A 6,194-nucleotide genomic window follows, 5' to 3' on the forward strand; every position below is an offset into this window, starting at 1 on the left:
GTGACATAGAGGTGCTGCAGTGTTAAACGTTGTGGGCCTAGTCTGTGGATCTGTGCATCATATTGAGAATCTGGGCCTGGGCTTAATTTATATTGCAGTGTGTTGTGATACTCTGTATAAGGAAGTACAACAGATGTAGGTGGCAAATACATTTTGGCTTTTTGTTGTAATGGCTCTAGTGAGGGAAGATCTAGGGTCCAGTAGTAATGGGGCTCTGGTCCCGCTTTACAACCATTTGGGCGTGGTTCGATGCTTTCTATTTCTTCATCATTTAGCATTAGTTCTTTTTTTTTTTTTTTTTTTTTTCTTTTTTTTCTTTTAAATGACATCAGAAACAGCAGTATGCGACATTACGTGATGGCAGAGCTTCAGTTCATCCTTTGTCATTTTTTTTTTTTTTTTTTTTTTTTTAATAAATAGGACAGGGGGAATGAATGAGAGAAAGAGGGGGAGAGAAAGAAAGAAAACCAAAGGGGAGAAGAGACGGTGAGAAGGGGGGGGAAGAGAGAGAGAAAAAAAAAAAAGGAACTCTGGGTCACCTGTATGGAGAAAAAAAAAAAAACAAACAAAAAAAACAAACAGAGGAGACAGCAAACAACAAAGAGCAACATAATAATAGAGAAAACAAAGCACCATCACAATAAACTAGCTAGCCATAGATATCAATATTTACTAAATAATAAACGATATTGTGCAGCACGCAAGATAGACAGCGCACAGTGTGCTTTGAGGTAGCAGCCAAGAAAGCTTTAGTCCGCGTCTGTGAATACCCATGTGTGCATACCTGTGTGGATCAGCATGCTTGCATTTCAAAGGTTTCTCCATGTAATGATCTGCTAGGGAGTGTGGGGGGGCCACAGCCCCGTCCTCCAGGGTGTGAAGCGGGTATGGAGGAGATCAAAACTCCAGATATCCAGAGGCCCCCAGAACACAAGAGACCATGGAAGACCAACAGAGGGGCAGCCGCGCCACTATTCCAGTAAGAGCTGAGGAGAGTCCCAGATGAGGGCTCGCCCAGCAGCCGCGGAGCAGAAGTCAGGGGGAGTTGCAGTGACGCGCCCGTGAGCTCCGCCGGCCCCCAGCTGCGCCTGAGTGACCGAGCCCCAGGCCGAGAGGCCGGGGGCACCCCACCTCCAAAGGGGGCCCGAGCGAGCCCCAGGCCCCAGGCCCCAGGCCCCGACAAGCGGCCGCCAAGGAGTGAGCCGGTGTGTACCCGGACGCCCACCCCCAGACACAAAGAACCACCAACACACCGACACCTGAGGGAGTCCGCCACCGGCAGGGGAAGTGGTGGTGGGTGGAGATAGGCCTCCAAACCTTGGAGGGCCTGAGGTGTCCCCAGAGAGGTGGCGTCTGATACCCAACCTGACATATAGACACAGACATACAGGCACACACAGACACAAACATCCATTCCCACCCTCATGCTCTCATATGCACTCACTCCACACTCAACCAACGTGGAGACAGACATAAAGAGACGCTGTACACACAATCACACTCCCCAAGCGTACTCTACAAACCGGGTCTAGGTACCCTTGCCCCTGGAGGGGGGAATTGCACCCAGACCCAGGTGGTGTTACCCTTTTCCCTGCGGTGGGGAGAGGCAGACCACCCCGACTCCGCAGCAGCAGGGAGGCCCCACACCCCAGACCGCAGTCGGACGGCCAACTCCTCCTACTAGCCCTCCCGCTCCAGCAGGCCGCAGAGAATGGGGGTGGGAGAAGACTCCAAACCTCCCTCCACCCGCTCATTGTAGTGTTGATGCATATGTGTTCTAAGGTGCAATTAAAACCCAGGAGGGCATGGAGCTACCTGCCATGGAGCAGCAGGTAAGCGCATAGTCCCTCCTGCTAGCCCTCAATGACTAAGTGTATTTAAAATTGAGAGGTGGGCAACGACGTCAGGGGTGAGGTATACACCCTGATGGTAAATTGGACTCCGTGATTGTGCCCACCCCCAAGATCCTATATGTATGTGTAATGAGAGTGTGAATAATGTGAATGTCTAAGTTGTGGGAAGTGACGGAAGTGAGAGGTAAGTGACGGAAGTGATGTTGTAGGTGACGTCAGACGCCGGAGATTTTGGCGGAGAAAAAGCAAATGGTAGCATAGAGTTTAACAAAGGTTTTCCAAGCTTCAGTATTACCAAATATACTAATCAATTGTCATATAACTAACAACATCTGTTTTATCATCTCTAACACCCTGGAGGACAACGGGGAGAGTTTAGACGCTCTCCAAGATTACATCGACCGCTGTTTTCAAGATTTAGTAATGCATAAGGCCCAGAGTGCATCTTCCCCGGCCAAAATCAAGACGCCGTCATCGAAGAGAAGTCGCCAGGCAGACTCCCCCGGTACAACATCGCCTGCCGGCAAAGACATCGCAGAAATCCTGGAGTCAATCGACAAGCGATTGTCCAGTTTCGATGCGAGGCTGTCCCTGGTGGAGATTTTACACCGGGAATTTAAATCTCTGAGAGAATCCCTGGAATTCAGCCAGCGGCAGGTGGAAACGCTTGCCGCTGAAAATGCCACGCTACGGGAGTCGGTTAAATCTCTCACCGATAACGTGACCCAGCTAAACATTGAAAATAAAAAAATAAAAGAGTCCGTTATCGATCTACAAGCCCGTAGCATGAGAGATAATCTTGTGTTTTCTGGTATTCCAGAAACTGCCGGAGAGGACGCAGAGGCAACGGTGAAAAACTTCATTAAAATCCACCTGAAGCTGCCGGAGGACACCGTAAAGAACATCGACTTCGATAGAGTACATCGCTTGGGGGGCGCACGGTCGCGGACCGGGAGACCACGGCCTATTGTGGCCAAATTCAGTCAATTCAAACAGAAGGAACAGGTGAAGAGTCGCGGCAGAGAGCTGAAAGGAACGGACTTCAGCGTGAACGACCAGTTCCCCAAAGAGATCCTGGAACGACGCAAGGTCCTGTTCCCAGTTCGACGTAGCTTCATCCAGAAAGGCTCCCGTGCTGTCATCGCCGTGGACCGGCTCTACGTGGACGGACAGCTTTACCGCGACCTCGGCACCACACCGTGGTTATATTTAGCATTAGTTCTGCATGCATGCCTTGTTCTCCTGGCACTACTCCTATCTTTAGTTTTTTTAGTGCGTCTCTTCCTAACAGATTCACGGGGCATGACGGGTCATAGATGCACTGATTTTTGCATGATCTGCCGCTGTCTCTTAATACTAAAAATAAAGGTTTTGTCAGTCGCTGCACTGTAGTGTGACCTGATGCTGATTTTACTATTAAAGTATCTTCTGAGAATTGTACTTCCTGTGGTTTTTTTGTTCAAAATGGTTTTACAAGCTCCTGTATCACATAACATCTGCACTGGCTTGCCATTCACATATACTGTCAGCGTAGGTTTGCCTTCTACTTCAGAAACTAATTGATGGACATTAAATACTTCTGCATCACTTTTGTCATTTTCATTTGGCTTTTTCTCATTTAGTCATTCATTTAAATATTGCCGTTTGTCTGTTTTATGTCTGCAATCTCTGGCGAAATGCCCTTCCTTGCCACAATTCCAGCACATATTATCTCTTTCTTCACTTCTTTCGCGTAAGTCTGTCTGTCCTACGTATCTCTGGCCCTTTCCTCTAAATCCTCCTCTTCCTCTTCCTCTATTTCCTCTCCTCTGTCCCTGTCTGTTACCTCTAAATCCTCCTGAGAATGCGATAAACCCTGTTTCTGGATCTAATGTGAAAGTACCTGTGCTTGCAGTTTTTTTCTTTATTACACGGAGAGCGTGCTCGGCATGTTGCAATGCGTCGGCTAGTGGTCCCGTATTCATTGTAACCCAGTGTTTTCAACGTGGGATTTCACTGAGGGTAGCAGGCCATTCAGGAATGCATTTTTTAGCTGCTGTTGGTAAGGACCGTCGGGACCTTCATTATAATCCATTCCTGAATGTTGCCTAAAAACCGGACGCAGGCGATCTAAAAAATCGGACGCTGTTTCATTTTCTTTTTGTTTCACTTCGCCAATTTTGCCATAGTCAGCCCTTGGAGCTAATCGTACTCTGATGCGATCATATAAATTTGTGACGGCGGTTTGTAGGTCTTGACTTACAGTTGGTAAGGGTGTTCCATCAGCGGCGCTACCTGTGAAATCTCCCCTAACCGTTCCCATTTTTAAACCTAGTATGTCTTGTATTACTTGGAACATTTCATGACCATTTAAATACCACTGTCTTCTGATCATTTCTACCGCATCTCTCCAGGGTATGAAACCTTCATTAAGAGGGGGAACGTCTTTTAACACATTTTGCCTATCTTTTTGTGACCACGGCCGAAACACGAATGTATTTGGGTTATTATCACGTTGTGCCTCTCTATCTGCTTCACCTTCCCCTGTGGGTTGGCCATATCTGGGGTTTGGTACTGCTATCATGGGAAAAATGCCGGGAGGACCAGGTGGATCGACATCACCTCCCATATCTCGTCCGTAACGATCTTTTCCTATTTTTTCCTGTGGATTTTCACCTAGTGCCATTTTATCTAACATGTTTTGTGCCTCTGCATAAAGACCAGGTTGAGGTCTAAACAGATCACAGGATAGTTTAAGGGGGGTCGCAGCAGCGGAAGTGGGGGCTGGCTTTGCAGCAGCAGAAGTGGGGGTTGGCTTCAGTATTGATGCTGCTCCAGGGAGTGGTGCATATGGTGGGGGGTTTGATACTTCTGCCTTTTCTTTTTTCTTTTCTTGTCTCTTTTGTTTATTCTCACATCGTCTATCTGCCTCTCGCTTCCATACTTGGAAATATTCTAATTCTTGCGTGCATTTTCCTTTTTTCTTTAAATCTTTTGTCTGTTCTACTTCTTTCAGTAATGCTCCTTTAAGTTGTGATAGTGCAGATGGGCTACATTTTCCTTCCCAGGTGGAATATTTGGTCTTTTTAGGATTTCTCCATCTTTGCACACTAATTTGTCCGGCGCCTGGACATTTTTTTTCTAACCACTGTTCATCAACAGTAAACTTAGTGGGCTGATTACCCATTAAAACAGAACTGCAGAGCTTTCTCTGGTATTAGACTTAAAGAGTGGTTACTGACTACGCCCTTCTACTCCACTCTATTTAGTGGAGCGGTGTCAGTTTTATGAGGCGGAACTCAACCGTTCTCTTTTGTCACCTGTACTTCAGCTACTGACAGGAAATAAAATAACAATAACAATGAGAGTGATTCAGCAGCGTATTGTGCTGTTTAAATCAATTCACTCTCAACACACAGAAAACACAAACATTTACACAGACATTTACACAGTCGCGCAGACCTTTTCGGCAGGTCAGTCCTAAAAATTCCTAATTTGAAATCCTTTCGGCAGATTAATCCTTAAAAAACTTTTATTTTGAAATCCTTTCGGCGGATTAGTCCTAAAACGTTTATTTTGAAATCCTTTCGGCGGATTAGCCCTAAAACTTTTATTTTACAAATCCGTGCAGTGGATTAGACTAATTAAATCCTTTCGGCGGATAAGACCTAAGTTCGTTTTACGCGAGTGTAAGTGAGTGGTTTCTTTACCTCCCCAAGACTCTCTGTCTATGTTGAAAGTCAGCCACTGGATCCCAACGTCGTGGACCACTTAATGACACTGGCCAGAACCCGAATTTCACGTCTCTGGACTTTCACTCTTACCCAGAAGAGGCTGTCGACAGACTTTCAGTGCAGTTTCCACGACGTCAGGACACAGCGGCCGATGCTTCCTCTCCGGCGTGGAGGACCAAGAAAATGTGAGGAGAAAATTGTTTAGAAGATAAAGAAACTCACAACTCAGATATCTATTTTTTACATGCGCATGGGCGGTCACGGTCCGATCTGCTCTGCACCAAGTGTGCACAACAGATGTGACACAGGGAAACCGCCCAGGGCTTTCAGAGCATCCTTTATTTATACTTCAAATGAGCTTTCAAGGAAGTAGGAGTGGCATGTTCAGAATACAAAAACATTTCCATAAAAGGAGAAAACTGTTCACTTGTCTGCTGAAACAGGAGGTAGCTTGGTATGTATAGAAATTCAGACATTCCCATAAAAGGAGAGAGAGACCGTTAGCTTGTCTGTTAACACAGGAGGTAGTATCATATGTCACCGCATTCTTCTACACATATGGCTTCACTCTCTTTTCCTGTGGTGGTTCCAATTCACAAGCTCTTCTTCCTTTAAATGAAGCTACAAC

The sequence above is a fragment of the Diplotaxodon limnothrissa genome, linkage group LG15 (genome assembly GCF_057381915.1).
Source record: "Diplotaxodon limnothrissa isolate DT_005_m linkage group LG15, D_limnothrissa_male_GT1.1, whole genome shotgun sequence".
Taxonomy (NCBI): domain Eukaryota; kingdom Metazoa; phylum Chordata; class Actinopteri; order Cichliformes; family Cichlidae; genus Diplotaxodon; species Diplotaxodon limnothrissa.